Raw genomic sequence first — 18972 nt, 5'->3', positions numbered from 1 at the left:
AGGTTGGTCAACCACTTGAACTGACCTGTATGTTATGTAGAAATATGTGGAGAAGGTTTTGAATAGAACTCGGTGGGAAAACATAGATTTGGTCTGTTAAAGAAATTCATATCATGAAAATAATGAAATTGTTTGTGTTAGGTATGAGGTGTCTGCTGAGAATTGGGATTGACCGGATTTGAGGAATTTTAAAACTTTAAAAGAAAATGGATCAATTAAATTTTAGCCTGTGACCCCACTTCTAACTACTTTTGACTCTGCCTGCTCTGGCTGAAGAACTATTACATCATTAAAATGTTGCCAACAGGTTTTTGTTAGCTCCCTTATTTGTTGAGGGAGTTTCGCTTCAGTGAGAAAATATGTGTTCTGTTTTCTTTTTAATTGAGAAATCTCAGGCCTCCCAAGACACCTTTGGTTTAATGGTATTTAATAGGAATAGAACATTTGGCTTTCCTGAATGTGAAAAAATATAAACTTAGGCTTGTATTGCAGCTCCATTACTGCCCGAGTTTTTTCCTGGCTCAGATGGAGTGTTTCGGGGGTGACTCACTGAAGTGAGCAGGATTAGTCTGCATACAGTAAAAGCTACATGATTTAAGCCTCCATCATTTAATAGAGGTTTATGTATTGTTCCTGTTATTTCTGACTAATGTCTACACTTACTTCTATTAGGTACGCTTATTAGATAAATAACTGCTTGTTAATGCAAATAATTAATCAGCAAACCCTGATTGCAACAGTAACTCAAATAATAAAAAAAATGATACTTGTTACAATCAAGATATATAAAATAGGATCTCTGAAAGTGTGACAAAGACCTTGAAGCAGAAGACCACACCCGGTGCCTATCTGGAAACTAAACTTGCAGTTCTCATACGCTAATGCTTGAAGTGTGTCAGATTCATGCAACTTCTTATTTTGCATCTAGCAGATCAGGCTGTATGTCTCGCTCTGCATGTCTAAACTCCCTCCGGTGACCGCAACAACTTTCGACTGACTCGAAGGCTGTTTATGAATGTAGTGATTTGTTCAATTTCTGTTTGGCAGAGTGGTGCTTTCTGGTAGCCTTGAGTGGTCTTTCTTCCATCTATACAAAAACTGCAGCCCACATATCTTTGCAGTAGGTTCCTGTATTACTAACCCCTGGTCTGTATGTGAATGCATGGTCTACTTCACTTCATGTACTTTTTGCCACAGCAGATACAATTTCTAAAATATAACTGTAATGAGAGAGAGCCAAGTGCAACCACTAAAAAAATCATAAAAGTACATTTGTGCACTTAGCATGTATACATTATGCTTATTCTGATTAGCTCTACCTGATGTTTTCTATTTTTGGTCTATCAGTCTTAACACATCTGTTGAAGTAACACAGGTAAAATAGGTATTCAGTAACACAATAAAAAAGAAATACATCATGCCACTAGAGAACGTTCCCATTCAATAATAAAGCCCAGAAAAGCATCAATCCATACAGCAATATCCAAACTGTACCTACTGCTCTTTTTTCCCAGCTTCTGTCCATGCATGGAATGGAAGCATGGAGAAGTTTTAACTTGCTCGCTGGGCTCAAATATTATCTTCATGCTTCCATTTCCTGTGTAAATGTATGTAATAAGGTGATCCACTAGTGTCCGGAGGCGATCATAGCACAACAATACCAAAGCACATCTGTCATGAAATCCATGGATGTGGTCCTGCCAGAGTTCCCCGGTGAATTTCTATAAGCCCCTGCAAGCTTCGTCCCATTTCAGCTGAGCAAACCACAAGAGATGAAGGGGGCAGAGGGCGCTGCTAGATGTGCTCCAACTGCCAATGGGAAATGTCAGTCCCTCTCACAGACAAGGAATAACAAATAGCCTCTTGAGTGTCTTGACAAGCGATGGCGGCTGCAGCAAACTTACCCCACCCCCATCCATAGGGAATTATGCGTGACGTGAGAAAGAGCCTCCTGCTACCTGAGAAATGTCTCATCTAGTGCTTGAAGACATTTTGACAAGAGTATATTACATATTTCATTGCATCTCTCAGGTAATTCAGTCAACATCAAGAGTCATAAACAGGAAAGGTGTTACATTATTTACTTTCAGTCTGACATCTCAACATCCCACTTATTATTTACATCACTCTACGCTGTCAGGGGCAGGAATAATTGTCCTCCTTTAATTCCATATTTTACATTTTAGTCTGAAATCCCTACAAATATGCTGTACTTCTGGGTTTTCACTCAGAACTGTCCAATTTATTAGCTTTTTTTATAGGTGCTAAATGTCACCCGAAGTCATTTCCTGCAACAGTAAACACTTTCTTAGCTTTTAGAAGTGTTTACAGCATCGCACAGCAGGTTTGTGCATGTTAAAGGAAATCTTCAGCGATGGCAGCTTGAGCTGGAGCATTTTGGTGACACAGAAATTACTGTGATTTTACACTTCAAACCACTCTGAAGGCACGATCCTTTTTCAGTATTTGTCACAGTGACATTTTAAAAATCCATTAATTAGTACAGTGCAAGGCCTTAATTTGTACACTGAGATACCATAGTAGAATTTAACACTACTTTTTAAAGTAATCTAACACTGTTGAGGAAGTGCTGTCATGTTAATAAAGCTGTATATCTAAAAATAATACATTTCCCGCTTCACATCGAGACCTTTGCTCTTATTTACTTCAGTTCATATTATGTATCATCTCATATTTAAAGAAAGAAGGTAATCAAACTAAGCATTTTATTAGCTGTGCCTTAAATCATCAACTTTATTTATTAAGATTTAAACTGAAGCTGTCAACTAATGGGAATTCCTTTTCAAGGTCAAAGACGAAAAGGAACAGCTGATTAACTGAACACTAACGATGGCTGCAGTCTGGTAAGCCTTTTGCAGGTGCTGTGCATACTTAGCATTTTAAATGAATTAATGGAACTCATGCTGGTGATTGGATGAATGTATTGGTGAGGTTATTTTTCATTGTGTGTTGCTTGGTGAGCCTTTTCACTCAGGCAGTTCTGGGCAGTAAAAACTGTTGTTCCCACATGCTTGGGCAACATGGTGGAACAGTGATTACTACTTCAACCAGAAGATTCAGGTTTTATTCTATTGGTTAGAGGAGCATGCAGCGGTACTAACAAAGATTTTTACTTTTATTTTATTTTTTCAGTGGCTGAATCAACTTCAAAAGTCTTGGATTTCCTCCAGTTCTTGTGAATGTGATGGCAATGACAGGATCTGAGCAATCACAAATAATGGTAAGTGTACTGACTTATAATATTAGAAAGTATTAGGATAAATGCATAATACAGGCTAAAAGTAAGACAACTGCTACAGAGAAATCAGCAGCATGAGTGTGTATGGGAAGAAAGCGTGTGCACTTTAAGCGCTTTTGGTCAGTAAAACTGGCCAAGATCTAGAACTGGCAATAAGCTGAGAGTGAAGAAGTGACTTGGATGAGCGAAGAAACATTTCTGCCACTGAAAATACTACGTCCAGATGAACAGGATCAACTTGTTGGAATGGCCAAGAATCAGAGTAATAATAAAGTCTAATCTATTTGAAGGCACAAAAGAAATGGCAAAATGTAGATTGTGTGAGTTAACAGACTGATCAATATCACAAATCTATTATTAAGACATGGGAGATTCGGATGGATTATAATCGAGTATTTCATTAAGATTTTTCGATCTTTCAGCTGCAGCATCTGTGGTTTTAAACAATCTATAGCAAGTAAAGATGAAATATAAAAACAGAATTCAAATGTAGGCTTGGTCTATATGCAAATTTGATACAATGTCAACAACTCAGGTTGTATCGAATTTGAAAACACATAATTCAAAAACACATAAATATGCCTGACACCCTTAAACGAAGCAGCATCTGGCTGCAGTTTAAAGACTTTTTTTGTCTCAGTCTTGGTCTCGCCTCGACTTTGTCTTGGTCTTGACTCAGTCTGTCTTGGTCTTGGTCTCAATACCCTCTGGTCTTGGTATTGTCTTGGTCTTGTAGTTCCTCCTGAACTACAATCTAGAATTAGTCAAACTTCTGGAACATTTCTAAGCAGCCAGCTATAGTCAGCTGAACGGAAGACAATTGTTTATGCATTTGTGTCATCACGCCTAGATTACTGTAATGCTCTATATACCAGTGTAGTTAGATCGTCTCTTATGTTTCCAAGCTATAAAAATATGCTGGTGCAAGACCCATACACATGATACTAAGCACGCTCACATTACTCCTTTTCTTTTAGTAGATTTTGGAATTGGTTTTAAAATTATTGTACTTAAATATAGAGCACTAAATGGAAAAGTTTCAGACTATTTATCTCCTCTGATTTGGTTGTTCCTCATGCAAGAGTGAGAACTGGGGATGCAGAGCCTTTCAGTCAGTGGCACCAACAGTTTCCCACTCCAGCACTCGCTTAGCTGACTCATTTAAAAATCAGTTAAATTGATTGTTAGATTGTTGCTGATGTTAACTGTTTTCAGGTTTATTATATTCTGTATTGTTCTGTATTTTAACTTTTTTTTTGTATTGCTACTAACTGAATTTAAATTCTCTATTAATTGCATTGTAATTATTCCTACATTTTTATCTTTTGATTATACAGCACCTTGTGACTACTGTGTAAAAACACTATCAAAAATAACTTTACTTATTGCTTTCTTACTTAATTGGTGGTATTACTATCAGCCTCAGCTGTTAGTTACATTCCTGTAAAAGACTTGATATGTGTGTGCAGAAATGCATTTACATCACATGAGTAGAAGGAGGATATGCTGCCAGATGTCAGCTAACATAATTTCTGTAATTTTTACTGTAGAAGATTTTAATTATGTGTAATAGTAATTGTTGTTTAGTTGTCATATATTTAAACAGCTCTATTTGGGATGAATAGAAATACTTGTGTTAGCCTTTTCATGGGCTGTCAACTTGTCCAAAGGGCGCTCCACTACTTGCCCAATGTCAGCTGTGTTCCAGTCCCACTGAACCCTGGTTGAATAAGTGATTAAGAAAATGGATGGATGAAGGTTTTATTCTGACACATCATATTTTTGTTTTTTTTCCTGCCTAAATTTTCTCCAATCACATCCAGGCCAAACTGTGTGCTAATTATATTATAAATGACTTTTCTAAATTGCAATTGACAGTAAATTAATTAAAATTAAACCACTAGATGTCAATATTGTTTAGTTTTTTAATGTGCATAATTCCCTGGGATTGGAACTTTACTCAGTTTTAATGAATATTGTTTATTAATTTGAATTGTTTGCAGCATTATGTGACAGTCGCACTGGAATACCCAGGGCCATTTCATTCAAATAAAGCCAGCTGCCACAATGCAGAAGGTCAAGTTACAGAGTGACCAGAATTGAAAGATTCTCTGCATGAGCTGCCCGAGGATAGCTACAGCAACATGTCTCTACCGTCAGTATTTTGATGTGTGTGATGAGTGCGCACATGTCTTTTTTTTGAGTCAGTTGTTGGAGCTCAGTAACCTTGCCTTTTCTTGGTGTAGCCCTCTATTTGGCCGGTGACAGCGGTTATCACTGAACACTAAATACAGGGAGTGCAGAATTATTAAGCAAATGAGTATTTTGTCCACATCATCCTCTTCATGCATGTTGTCTTACTCCAAGCTGTATAGGCTCGAAAGCCTACTACCAATTAAGCATATTAGGTGATGTGCATCTCTGTAATGAGAAGGGGTGTGGTCTAATGACATCAACACCCTATATCAGGTGTGCAGAATTATTAGGCAACGTCCTTTCCTTTGGCAAAATGGGTCAAAAGAAGGACTTGGCAGGCTCAGAAAAGTCAAAAATAGTGAGATATCTTGCAGAGGGATGCATCAGTCTCAAAACTGCAAAGCTTCTGAAGCGTGATCATCGAACAATCAAGCGTTTCATTCAAAATAGTCAACAGGGTCGCAAGAAGCGTGTGAAAAAACCAAGGCGCAAAATAACTGCCCATGAACTGAGAAAAGTCAAGCGTGCAGCTGCCAAGATGCCACTTGCCACCAGTTTGGCCATATTTCAGAGCTGCAACATCACTGGAGTGCCCAAAAGCACAAGGTGTGCAATACTCAGAGACATGGCCAAGGTAAGAAAGGCTGAAAGACGACCACCACTGAACAAGACACACAAGCTGAAACGTCAAGACTGGGCCAAGAAATATCTCAAGACTGATTTTTCTAAGGTTTTATGGACTGATGAAATGAGAGTGAGTCTTGATGGGCCAGATGGATGGGCCCGTGGCTGGATTGGTAAAGGGCAGAGAGCTCCAGTCCGACTCAGACGCCAGCAAGGTGGAGGTGGAGTACTGGTTTGGGCTGGTATCATCAAAGATGAGCTTGTGGGGCCTTTTCGGGTTGAGGATGGAGTCAAGCTCAACTCCCAGTCCTACTGCCAGTTTCTGGAAGACACCTTCTTCAAGCAGTGGTACAGGAAGAAGTCTGCATCCTTCAAGAAAAACATGATTTCCATGCAGGACAATGCTCCATCACACGCGTCCAAGTACTCCACAGCGTGGCTGGCAAGAAAGGGCATAAAAGAAGAAAAACTAATGACATGGCCTCCTTGTTCACCTGATCTGAACCCCATTGAGAACCTGTGGTCCATCATCAAATGTGAGATTTACAAGGAGGGAAAACAGTACACCTCTCTGAACAGTGTCTGGGAGGCTGTGGTTGCTGCTGCACGCAATGTTGATGGTGAACAGATCAAAACACTGACAGAATCCATGGATGGCAGGCTTTTGAGTGTCCTTGCAAAGAAAGGTGGCTATATTGGTCGCTGATTTGTTTTTGTTTTGTTTTTGAATGTCAGAAATGTATATTTGTGAATGTGGAGATGTAATATTGGTTTCACTGGTAAAAATAAATAATGTAAATGGGTATATATTTGTTTTTTGTTAAGTTGCCTAATAATTATGCACAGTAATAGTCACCTGCACACACAGATATCCCCCTAAAATAGCTAAAACCAAAAACAAACTAAAAACTACTTCCAAAAACATTCAGCTTTGATATTAATGAGTTTTTTGGGTTCATTGAGAACATGGTTGTTGTTCAATAATAAAATTATTCCTCAAAAATACAACTTGCCTAGTAATTCTGCACTCCATGTATGGCTGTGATCCTCAGAGCCTTCTAGTAATGCTGAAAAATATTTTACATATCCTCTTTGCTGTTGTTGCTTGAAATAACTGCATTAAAATCAAGCTAGCTTGAAAGCAATTTGTAGTAGGTTAACTGCCGACAAGGCCTAATCAGCCGCTCAGCTGGTAATGTCATCATTAATCCAAGCAGAGAACACAATTATATAGTTAGTCACATATAGTGGCCTTGTGGTTCCACTCCAACTTAAGTCAGAGTTTTTGGTTGTAGTCATCATAAAACATGTAGCAAACAACATCATGAATGTGAATGTATGAAGTAGAAAACAACTAAACAAGTCTAGCCATACATATAAAGAGTATCAGCCAATGGAGACTGTTAATAATAGCTGGGAGATATGTCTTCACACCAGTGGAGGAAATAGCACACACTTATCACCACACATGCAACCCATGTTTTGGACCACTATTGACCCATTCATCCATCCATCCATCCATCCATCCATCCATCCATCCAATCATTGTCTTCTACTTATCAACTAATACTACTTAATTCAAAAAAGCTAATCTAACAACAACAACTAAACAGTTAGTTGAGCGCAGTCTAATGGGTAAATTTAAAGACTGTGCAAGTGTTTAAATTTGAGGGCTATTTTAAACTGTCAGTCAGAGTCTTGAATAACCCAGTTGTAGTTTCTTTTTTTGACAACCTATCATTAGCAATGCTAGTCCCAGCACCCTTCTTCCTATGCAGGTTCATGTCCACATGCCTGGCTATGTAACAGTTTGCTCTGACAAAGGCTAAATACAATCGTTCATTACTGCTGTAATCTGTCTTACTTTCCACTTTGTCTTTGTGTTCAACTTTCCATCACACAGAGAGAGAGAACGCTGCAGGGGTGCGGGCGTGTGCCAGCACTGCAGCCCTGCCTAATGGAGGATGGCTGCAACACATTTTAGTGAGTTAATGTTTAAACATCTAATCAACTAGTCATGCACATCCTTAATAAATGTATATAATAAATATATATAAAATAAACTACAAAATATACATTAGAAGAAGAGAAGGAAAATGAGTTAACTATAATACAAAAATAGAAATAATTAGTCCAAACCACTGTAATATCACACATTAAATATAGTAAGGAACCTCCATCAAAAGTACATCAACAAGTCCTTGTTCATGCCCCAAGGATTTTTCAAAAGTAAATAATCTAAAAAACAGACTTTATCATCTTTTGATTCCTGCAAAGAGACAGAAATGTTTGATGTTTCTTTTTAAAATGTCTTTCTGCAGCCATGACTGTGCATAGAATTTTGTTCATTTAAAAGGAATGGGTCAGGGATGAATGAATAATGCATGAAGACATGTACATTTGGACAGATGATGGGACTGCATTAAAGGTCTCGGGGTCACCAAAATGAATATATTCATTATGTCAAATTCATGTTTGTCTTATCCCAATTAGTGCAGATACCTGGGTGAAATGCACACAGAGAGACGAATGAGGGCAAAAGACTTGTTTTCTTGTTAAAGGAAAAGAGAATTTTCAGTTCCAGTGCTTTGTCAGGCTAATGGGAAAATAACAATAGAGTGGAAATTAAGCAGAAAATGCTGATATGACTTTTACTTTGTTATTTTTGTCAGATAATGGATTTATTCTATTGCACCTGCAGGCGACTTTTACTTTGACATATTTAAAGGACAGACTAGTTCACCATTTCTTCACTCCTCTCAAGAACACTCGCTCGTTAGTTTAGTATAAAAGTTTAGGTGTAGTGTACAAAGTGCACTATACTGAATTTATTGAAATTTGCCCTCAAGCCAAAGTTACACAAGAGAATTTTGTGTATACAAGTTGTTTCTGAAGAGAAACATAATACTGAAACCACATGCACACAAGGTTACATTAAAATGAAAGAGTCTGAGCTCACCAAGCTTATTATACAAGCTTAAAAAAAAGTAAGACTAATTAGTCTGCACTGCATTGCAAAACCAGTGCAGTTTCTTTAATTTGCTTTCTGCATACCCCGAACATTTAACTCTTGTTTCAGTCTTAACATGATGTATGTAGACATGAAATTCATATTTAAGAGCTTCTTTTGATTTATTTATTTTTATAATGAATGCTTGAAAAACGAGTGCTCAAAGTTAAAGTTAAATGTTGCAATTAACAATTTGGGCTTGTGGTGGCAGTGTTATCTCATTTTGACAGTTCCCAAACCAAAACTTTTATATTGTGGAAACGCTAACTGCCAGGCAAAGTCACAATACTGATGTCAGCTACATACACTTTGAACTCTGTGTAGTTCAAACACTGCAACTGCGTTGTACTGACATGGAAGCTTGCTCTACAAAAGTTGGTTAGCTAGCTGCCTGGCTGACTAGCTAAGGTGGCCATAGTCATAGTGAAAACTTACTGGTGTAAAATACTGTGTCCTAAGAGTAAAGCAAAAAAACAAAACAAAAACAAATTAGTAGCATGCAGGTGGAAAGAGGAGGATGGGTTGAAGGTCTGTGCGATCTTGTAGTCTGATTTGTTTGTTGATCCCTTCAACTTGCCACAGGAGAACAGGGACAGAAGACAGAGAAGGGAGGAGTGCAAATAAATGTACAGAGACTCAGTGAACTGCATCAGTATGTATTTGTGTGTGTGTGTATATGAACTATAATATGTGTATGTGTGATAAATGCCACACAGAAGAACTGCCATCTCACTTGCTCTTACAGACAGGATGGGCCGCTTGTGTCATCCAGGAAAACAAACAGCTTGTAGAAATATTTCTTGAAGGCAGAACTGTCAGGTGTCAGAAATTCTTTCAGTAAAAACCTCATTCGGCTGAGATCCAGTTTTTACGTTTTCCAATTTGAATGTTCAAGAAAGAGTGTCCTGATGCATTAAAAATAACAAGCCCTGTTTTCATAATCTTAATCAATAGCCTAATTCTTAATCAGCAGCTGCTGATATATAGGTTTGATGGAAACTAAATTTCTTAATAATTCGATATTAAATCCATTACTCATTTTGGTTGTGTTTAATTTCTGCTTCCTGACACACAAAAGATTTCCACAAGGTTCTATGACCAATATTCCTCTTTATACCTGCTTCCCTGATGCAGTATTGCTAAAAAAACACCCCAGAATATATTTCCATTGCTATACAGATGATGCTCAGTAATATTTATCTATGAAGCAAGATACAAATCAATTAGATAAACTACAGAAATGTCTTAAAGCCATTCCTAAATGACCTAAAATGTTCTACCTCTAAATTCTGACAAAAGTGAGGTAATTGGATCAGAAACTAACTAGATAGACACTCTGAATGGCTTTGCTTTTAGCATTAGTGTGTGGAAACCTGAAGCTACTTTTCAAACAAACACTCTGTTTTAGAGTGATGCTGAAAAATTAGTTCATCAGTTTGCTACTTCTATGTTAGGATATTGTAATTCCTTATTAACAGACTGTCCTAAGATTTCACATCACAGAGTACTAACAGGGACTAGAAAGAGACATCATATTCTATATCACTGTCTCTTCACTGGCTCCCTAATAAATTTGAAACTAATTTTTAAGCCCTTCTCAAGGAAGCCTTACCTTTAAGACCTCATAGTTTTCAAGAGTTTCAGATTATTCAATTAACTGGCCAAAATCTACAGTTCTCCCCATTAACTGCTCCTTCCATAATTCTTCCTCTGCCCCACTGCAATCCGGAAATATTAAATATTTAGGTATTAATGTTTCTCCTAAGCTTTCAGACTTAACTAAACTAAACCACATCCCACTTCTAAAGAAAGTAGAAGGCGATCTGACTAGATGGAAATCTTTACCCATATCACTCATGGGAAGGGTCGCCACTATAAAAATGATGATCTTGCCAAAAATAAATTACTTATTTTTGATGATCCCTAACAAACCATCACAAGATTGGTTCAGATCTCTGGATTCATATATTTCCAAATTCCTTTGGAAAGATAAACCCCCGCGTATTAGCTTAAAAACGCTACAAAGAACCAAGGATAGAGGAGGATTAGATCTGCCTAATTTTCACCAATACTTCTTAGCCAACAGGCTTCAGTTCATCTCAGAATGGTTAAAACATACCTTCTTAGTTGAGCCCTGGCTAGATGTTGAACAGGCACTATGCAAGGATCTAGAGATTTCAGACCTACCATTTATTAGCTCAAACATCAAAAGACATGAATGCTTTAAAAGTATCAACATCAGCTTTTCTCTGACAGCATGGTGGGAGTTTCTAAAAATAACGGAGTCTTCATTAATCCCATGCAAACGTACACCTATCTGGAATAACCCTGACATATTACAAAACAATAATATGATTAATTTCCCAGAATGGAGTTGTAAAGGAATTAAATACTTAGAACATATATTAGAGGGAACAGAATTTATTCCATTTGACAGACTAGTTGAACAATATGGGATCAACAAGACAAGGTTTTTAGAATATCAACAAATTAAATCCATAGTAAAAAAGAAATTTAACCTCAGTCAAGTTGAATTACAAACACCACTAAGTGCGGCACATTTTCTTACTCTTAAATCCCCCAAATTATTATCTAAAATATACAGAACACTTTCTAAATTAGATGAATCAATATCCCTTCCTACTGCAAAGTGGGAAGCAGATTTATCAGTCAACCTAGACCAAAACTTCTGGTCTCAGATTTGCTTAAAAACTTTTAAATTAATTAAAAATCCCAGTCTGCAATTAATACAGTACAAAATACTTCATAGAGTGCACTATACAGGTCATCGGATGTTCAAGATGGGCTTTACATCTTCCAACAACTGCTCACACTGTCAAGGCAATACACCAGACAATTACATCCACGCTCTTTGGTTCTGTCCACCAGTGCAAAAGTTTTGGCGCGAGATATGTGAAGACTTATCAAAGTGTCTGAAATGTAACATTCCAACTTCCCCCTTAGTGTGTCTACTGGGCAGCTTAGATAATGTCACTTCAGAAAAGAATATAGCCCATATGATCTTCACTGCCCTATGCATAGCCAAGAAAACAGTCCTCATGAACTGGAAAAATAAAAATAATCTTAATTCTAACCAATATAGAAATTATCTATTAGATTACATTAGTCTTGACACAGCCTCTGCCACCACATTAGATCAATTGCTCTGGGCCCCTTTTATCAGCTCCATCACCTAGTGGGGGTGGGGGGTCATAGTTTGGTCCCGCCTTCACTGTTGTGATTGGTGAGGGGGTAGGGACAGGCTTAGGGCGTCGGGGGGTTCCCCGGAGGCATCTTCCTTGGGGGGCTCAACCCGGGGTAGCGGTCACGTCCGGTTGAGGGCTCTGTTGGCTCTCAGGTGACTGTTTCCTCGCGGCTGCGTGCAGCGGGGCTAGGGGAGGGTCTGTGCTGACGGACGTGGGTTACTGACCTGGCAACCTGGCTGCCCCTGGGTGGGTCCGGGATGGGCGTGAGGTTCTGGGGGCGCTCCGTCTCTGGGCTGGGGCCCGGGCCGGGCCTCGGGGGCTTGGGTCCTGGTTGGTGTGTTGCCGGGGTTGTGGGTGGGTGGGTGCATGGGGGCCCGGCCCTGGAGCAGGGTGCCGCCGGTGCGTCGAGCCGCCTGGGGGGCTCTTCAACTGGTGGGGGGGGATGGTCACATCTTGCAGGAGCTTTCTTCTCTTCAGGAACTCTCTGCAGGAGGGGGAGATACAGGAGAGGTGGAGGAAGATCTCAGCCTGGGCGTTTACCGTCTTATGTAGTCTGGAAGATGTGTGGATGGTGGGGTGGGTGCAGTTTTCTCTGTGGTGGGGTTGGGTGGACTGTCCAGGGCTCTGTGGAGCCGGAGGGCGCTACTGCACTGGGCCCCGGTCTGATGGGCCTGGGCCCCCCTTCCCTGGCGGGTCGTGAAGGGTGGGAGTGCCTACTGGGGTCAGCGGGGGAGCTGGCCCCAGGGAGGGGTTACCTGCCCCTCCCTTCCTTCCCTCCCCATCTCCAGCTGCCTCCCTCTTCCCGCTCCTCCACAACCACCCACACATGCAGGGCCTTGGAGTGGGGGTATGTCACCAGGGTGCAGAGGAGGCTACCCCCCCCCCCCCCCCCCCCGTCCCCTTCTGGCTGCCTCTGCCTCAATTTTATCCCACAACTTAGACATTCACATTATTCACACTCTCATTACACATACATATAGGATCTTGGGGGTGGGCACAATCACGGAGTCCAAATTACCATCAGGGTGTATACCTCACCCCTGACGTCGTTGCCCACCTCTCAATTTTAAATACACTTAGTCATTGAGGGCTAGCAGGAGGGACTATGCGCTTACCTGCTGCTCCTTGGCAGGTAGCTCCATGCCCTCCTGGGTTTTAATTGCACCTTAGAACACATATGCATCAACACTACAATGAGCGGGTGGAGGGAGGTTTGGAGTCTTCTCCCACCCCCATTCTCTGCGGCCTGCTGGAGCGGGAGGGCTAGTAGAAGGAGTTGGCCGTCCGACTGCGGTCTGGGGTGTGGGGCCTCCCTGCTGCTGCGGAGTCGGGGTGGTCTGCCTCTCCCCACCGCAGGGAAAAGGGTAACACCACCTGGGTCTGGGTGCAATTCCCCCCTCCAGGGGCAAGGGTACCTAGACCCGGTTTGTAGAGTACGCTTGGGGAGTGTGATTGTGTGTACAGCGTCTCTTTATGTCTGTCTCCACGTTGGTTGAGTGTGGAGTAAGTGCATATGAGAGCATGAGGGTGGGAATGGATGTTTGTGTCTGTGTGTGCCTGTATGTCTGTGTCTATATGTCAGGTTGGGTATCAGACGCCACCTCTCTGGGGACACCTCAGGCCCTCCAAGGTTTGGAGGCCTATCTCCACCCACCACCACTTCCCCTGCCGGTGGCGGACTCCCTCAGGTGTCGGTGTGTTGGTGGTTCTTTGTGTCTGGGGGTGGGCGTCCGGGTTCACACCGGCTCACTCCTTGGCGGCCGCTTGTCGGGGCCTGGGGCCTGGGGCTCGCTCGGGCCCCTTTGGAGGTGGGGTGCCCCCGGCCTCTCGGCCTGGGGCTCGGTCACTCAGGCACAGCTGGGGGCCGGCGGAGCTCACGGGCGCGTCACTGCAACTCCCCCTGACTTCTGCTCCGCGGCTGCTGGGCGAGCCCTCATCTGGGACTCTCCTCAGCTCTTACTGGAACAGTGGCGCGGCTGCCCCTCTGTTGGTCTTCCATGGTCTCTTGTGTTCTGGGGGCCTCTGGATGTCTGGAGTTCTGATCTCCTCCATACCCACTTCACACCCTGGAGGACGGGGCTGTGGCCCCCCCACACTCCCTAGCAGATCATTACATGGAGAAACCTTTGGAATGCAAGCGCGCTGATCCACAGAGGTATGCACACATGGGTATTCACAGACGCGGACTAAAGCTTTCTTGGCTGCTGCCTCAAAGCACACTGTGCGCTGTCTATCTTGCGTGCTGCACAATATCGTTTATTATTTAGTAAATATTGATATCTATGACCAGCTAGTTTATTGTGATGGTGCTTTGTTTTCTCTATTATTATGTTGCTCTTTGTTGTTTGCTGTCTCCTCTGTTTGTTTTTTTTGTTTGTTTTTTTTTTTTTCTCCATACAGGTGACCCAGGAGTTCTTTTTTTTTTTTTTCTCTCTCTTCCCCCCCCTTCTCACCGTCTCTTCTCCCCTTTGGTTTTCTTTCTTTCTCTCCCCCTCTTTCTCTCATTCATTCCCCCTGTCCTATTTATTAAAAAAAAAAAAAAAAAAAAAAAATGACAAAGGATGAACTGAAGCTCTGCCATCACGTAATGTCGCATACTGCTGTTTCTGATGTCATTTAAGAAAAAAAAAAAAAAAGAAGACCTCATAGTACCATATTATCCTAATAGAGAACTCAGCCATCAGACTTCAGGCCTACTGGTGGTTCCAAAGATTTCAAGCCCCTCTCCTTTTGCACCACCTCCTAGTTTGGGTTTAGGACACAGACTCTCTCTACTTTGAAAATTTGAAAACAACCTTAATTTTTGATAAGACTGCATCTAGTGAACCTGAACAATCTGCTAGTTCCCAAAGTGCAGTGAACATTACTTTTTTCATTTAGCTATTTTCATTATAATTGTGTTTATATGCTGCTATTGAATGCCATTAACTTTTATCTCCTCTCTTGTGTATTTTGTGCTCATTTGTTTTTTTTTGTTTTTTTTTTTAACTCTGTAGGTTCTCTTTTTTTCTATCTTTTCCCAGTATCCCCCCAACAAGTCACAGCCGTTGACTGCCGTTTCCTGAGCCTCGTTATGCCAGAAGTCTCTTCCTGTTCCCACCATTGCCTAGTGCTATTCTTAGGGAAATGTCTAATTGCTGGATTTCTCTCTTTAAGGCTGAAGGGGTTTAATTTGCAATATAAAGTGCCTCGAGAGCACTTGTGGTGAACTCATACACTATAAATGAAACAGGGAAATTTGATAGACAGGTGATAGGTATATTATTTTGTTCTGTTTTATTTTGTTCTTTATGTTTATCTTTTGATGTTCTTGTGTGCTAAGGTCAGAGGTGGGAGGTAATGAAGAAAAAATACTTTGTTACTGTACTTAAGTAGAATTGTCGGGTATCTGCGTCTCTGTTGTTTCCTGTTTTACTTTGACAGTCTGTGTCTTATGTCATTGTATTCTGTTTTGCTTCCTCCGTGTCTCGTCATGTCTAATTAGGTTCTGCTGTGTCTCCCTCCTGTTGTGCATTTCCCTCGTTGCCTTGTGTATGTATATATAGCGTGTGTTTCCCCCTGTCCTGCGTCGGATCATCTGTGGTTTCCCCTGTGTTACTTCTGGTCATCAGCCCCGTGTAGCTCCCCCCCCCTGCTTTTCCAGGTTTTTTGCAGTTCTGTTTCCAGTTTCATGTTTAGTCATTTCCAGTTTAGGGTTTTCTTTGTATTCCTCAGTTCCCTGTTTCCCTTGTGTTTTGTAGTGTTTTTGCAATCAACAGTAAAGGCTCACCTTTTGTTAAACATTCACCTCTGCCGTCCGCGCTCCCTCCGTCACCGTGACACTTTAATATTTTTCTTGTAGGTTTCTTTTCTCTGAAACAAACCTGTCCAGGGAGCACCTCGCCCCTTACCCTCTGGCAGGTGGAATAGGTCCCTCCTCTGCAACCCTGAGGATGGATGGATGGATTGTCATGGCATGCCTTAGTTCTGTCTCATGTCTCTCTACCTCTAATTATCCTGATTATCTTAACATGTGTGTGGTTACTTTCTCCTGTGTCTTATTCCCTAAGCAGTTCCCTGTATATAAATAGTTCAGTTTTTCCCTCAGTCCTTGTCGCAGTTAGAGATGGGCAAAGTGAGGTTTTGTGAAACAGTAATTATGATCATCAACATGATTTGGAGAAACCCCCAAACAACAAAGCAAGAAAAAACTGTGAGATTGTTAAAGATGGCAAGCTGTGAATGTAATGTGTTTAAAATGCTAATTTTCCTCTGTTGTATTAACATTTCATTGGTAATTCAGTGAAATGCACTGCAATATAATGTAACTATCACAGTCTGTTTCTCATAAACTCAATTAATACGGTCTCTCACTAGCCGATCAATTAATATATTACTAACTTTACTAAGCTATCACACATTAAATCTCCCTGACACTATCGTCCTGTGACATAAAAACCCCTTTAAGTTTCAAATGTGTTCGGTTGATTTTAAGTTTGGGTAGGCTGACATCATATTAAACCTTATGGATTAAGAATGAGATGTCCACCTTAAAAGCTCACCTTTTTAATTGTAAGACAACCTCTTCCATACTGCATCTGGGTCTTCACCCCTACATTTCACCCAACATCCATACCTGGTGAAAGACATTACATCTCCTTCGAATGATGTTTCCTGGTACTTCGTGTTAACTGTAGTGTATCGTTAAAGAAAAAATCAGAGGCTGTCTAATGCCGGGTGCTTAAATATGCTTAAATATGTTACACATAAAATTTGTACTTCAATAATAATAATATTTTTGTACTTCAAAATATTATTGTTCGCCATATGTGACTGAAAATTCCTTGTGCTTGCTTTCTCTTCAATATGCTTTTTCTTCTTCGTCTGCCCAGCAGCTCATTAGCTGGAAATTCTGTGGGTAGGTCTACTTGTGTCACCAGCCACAAATGGATACAAGTGCCATGTTATAGAGCATCTGACTGTAGATATCAATTTGTAGTAAGGTAAGTCAATAAAACCTGTAGCTCTATATTTTGATAGGTAATTATTAGCATTTTAGACTATTTTCACATTCCTGTTTATGCACGGAACAAATTGCCTCGTGTTTCATCACCTCTGCTGTCAAAAATGAGGCAATTTAATGAAAAAGATCAGAAAAAAATTGCTTTGTACGTGATCCCACACATAAGCATGTGTTAAGTTGCTATTTTAAATTGCTCATTGAAAAACAAATCCATAAGAACAGAATCCGAGCTCGTCGTAAACTCAGAGAGTGTATGATAATGGATTCTCTATTTTAGCCCTGATAAACCAACAAACACAATGATAATGTGATGATGTGTGCTATAACTGATGGCTGGCTGGAGGCAGGAGGATATATGAGCAAGGGATTCATTTTATCATTATGAAGAACTGAACACACGGCTTAGTTGTGGGAACCTTTATATATGGTAGCATAAGCAATAAACATTTGCCTTTATGCCTTGTAGCACACGTTTTGCTATCCACTTAATGTTGCAACTCTTTCCAGACCTCCTTTCAGTGCCTGCTGTGCTGTAGCCTAGTCTGTGTGTGTTTGTATGTGTGTGTGTGTGTGTCCAACCCTGTACTTATCATATAAAAGAAGAAGTTAGTCAATAGATGCATGCAAGATGCCACTCTCCTCCTCGCTTGCCTCTCTATCCTACAGGTGTGCCAAAAACCACACCCCACTGCCACATTTTAAGCTTTTTATGGTGGCTGTTTTTGTGACAAAACAGTGCCTGAGACAATTTCTGCTTAAGAAAAGACATGAAACAGAAGAGTGGGCAGCCTAAATGAATGGGAGCTTAATGAATGGACCAGCTATTTATTCTTGACGATAGAAACTTCTTGCTTTAAACTTTTCAGGCTTTCAAAAGGGAATTACTGATTTTTACTGGTTTGGCTTGATTCTGTTCAAAAAGAAGACTGTAAGAATGACACTGACGGGGATGAGGATGGACTGGAGATGTTAAAATTTGGAGGGCTACAGGATAACAATCCCTAAAATGCTATATAGGGGCATGGCTGCTCTTTAAAGTGAGAGTTCAACAACTTCACATTGCAACACATTCACACCTCAACTCTTGTCACTTGTCTTGATGAGCTGTCTGAATTGAAATGGCATTTGGCCTCAGGCTGCACTAACAATAATCCATAAAGTCATAGCAGAGAAGAAGAAGCAGATGGTGAAAACAGTCAATTTGCAATAAAGAAAGAAACAATGGTGATGTTTGCCATATTTTGGATAGCTCTTATCCCCTGTTCATTTAGCTTCACTGTTTTTGTGTTTCCAACGGTTTTGTTTTCGTGTTCTGCTGTCCATATACATACCCCACTTCATAGAAAACTTTTGCAACTGGCCAAATCAAACAGTTTTATACAGAATAACTGTGGCTGTTTCGCTCTGCCTGTTTAGGTGTGTAGTGAACCTATAAGCTTCAGAGCTGCTGTTTGTGACAGTGTCTTTGATAGGGATAGAGCCAGGGGTTAAAGTGGGATTTGGCTGGTGGAGGATCCCTAAGTTTCTTTGTAGCAGTGCAGCAGGGGAAAATAACTCACTCAGAAATAAGTCACGTAATAATTTCTGCTGTGAGCTCCAGTAGATTTGTTTTCTTGTGAACAGGCCATGGTCAGCTGAGCTGTGCTGGTGCTCTCTACAGATTTAGTCACAACAT

General features: G+C 40.6%; 1 long non-coding RNA gene across 1 annotated transcript; it reads left to right on the top strand.

Annotated features, from left to right (window-relative positions):
• Window positions 1–2920: 2920 nt before the first annotated feature.
• On the top strand, window positions 2921–16928 carry LOC113011550 (uncharacterized). Its single transcript, XR_013903718.1, has 3 exons — window positions 2921–3241; window positions 7983–8062; window positions 15319–16928. It is a non-coding gene; the product is annotated as an uncharacterized LOC113011550 (long non-coding RNA).
• Window positions 16929–18972: the final 2044 nt, after the last annotated feature.

This window comes from Astatotilapia calliptera, chromosome 19 (genome assembly GCF_964374335.1).
Source record: "Astatotilapia calliptera chromosome 19, fAstCal68.1, whole genome shotgun sequence".
In the NCBI taxonomy this organism is placed as follows: Eukaryota; Metazoa; Chordata; class Actinopteri; order Cichliformes; family Cichlidae; genus Astatotilapia; species Astatotilapia calliptera.
This window is presented reverse-complemented; position numbering and strand designations above follow the sequence as displayed.